Source organism: Octodon degus, unplaced genomic scaffold (genome assembly GCF_000260255.1).
Source record: "Octodon degus isolate 3935 unplaced genomic scaffold, OctDeg1.0 scaffold00130, whole genome shotgun sequence".
Lineage (NCBI taxonomy): Eukaryota > Metazoa > Chordata > Mammalia > Rodentia > Octodontidae > Octodon > Octodon degus.
In genome coordinates this window covers 2,696,808-2,698,092 of record NW_004524706.1, presented here as the reverse complement: position 1 = coordinate 2,698,092, position 1,285 = coordinate 2,696,808, and positions in this window count along the sequence as shown.

Below are 1,285 nucleotides of genomic sequence, written 5' to 3'. Positions count from 1 at the left end.
ATATATTTTAATCCCTTTTGTCTTAGTTACTTTTCTCTTTTTGTTGAGACAAAATATATGACACCCAAGGTTACAAGAGAAAATGTTTAGTTAGCTCACTTTTTGTAGGAGTTTCAGTCCATATTTGGCTGGCTCCAAGGCAGGGTGGCATCTTGGAGGAGAACAGTTCATGGCACCCACTAAGTAGCAAAAAGCAACAAGGGGCATTAACAGTCAGTGTCCTTTTGTTCCTTTTTATTTTATCTAGACTACTTATGGGTGTAGCACTCACACCCTTATTCCTAGTGCACCATGAATCAATTCTAGTGTTACACATTATATCTCTCCACCTCTGAAAAAGCCTCATCTATGACCATATGAGGCTCTGAGGGGACATCAAAGCCGCAACACCTCTGAAGGCCTCTGCAGTGCCCTTGCTACTTTGGCTGGGAGAAGGGCTGCTTGCAATAGGGCATGGATTGGTTTTCCATTTATGATAGGTGTTCTTTTGGCTGTTAGAAATCCTCTCTTCTTCCAGATTTGTACAGTTGAGTGTAGAATATTGTAGGCATATTTAGAATCAGTATACATGTTCATGGCCCTATCCTTTGGTAAGGTTAATGCCCTGGTCAATCCAATTGTGTAAGCCTGTTGTGAGGTGTTGCTATTTGTAGTGGGGCAGCCTCAATGCCCCAAGGTGAAAGCCACATTTAGTGTCACGAGAGACCTCTACTACAGCATAAGGGTTTGTTTGTTTGTTTTTTGAGGTACCGGGGATTGAACTCAGGACCTTGTACTTGCCAGGCAAGCACGTATTCTACTGAGCTATCTCCCCAGCCCATAAGGGTTCTGATAATGGGGTATTTTAGAGGCACTGCTATCAACACACCAGTTGGGGACACCTGGGATGTGAGCAGAGGGCAGGGAAAAATCTACCAACTCAGGATAGGAGTTGTCCTCTGAAGTGCCCTTGAGGTTAGGATCAGATATAAGTGAAGAGGGGTCTGGAGGTGGGCTGCAATAGAAGGAGACAGTCTCAGGTACTTTTTCTGATTGCCAAAACAAAGTATCCTATGCCCAAAGGTAAAGGGAGAAAGGTTTATGTAGCCCACAGTTCACAGAAGTTTCAGCTCATAGTTGGGTGGCTCCAAGGCAGGGCGGCATGGTAGAAGGTCATTGCAGGGGAGAAACAGCTCATGGTGGGCAGAAAGCAGCACAGTTGTGAAGAAGCAAAGCAGCAGCGGCAGTAGCAGCAGCAACCACAACAACCCTCTCTCCGTCCCTTATATTCAGGCTACATGTCCTT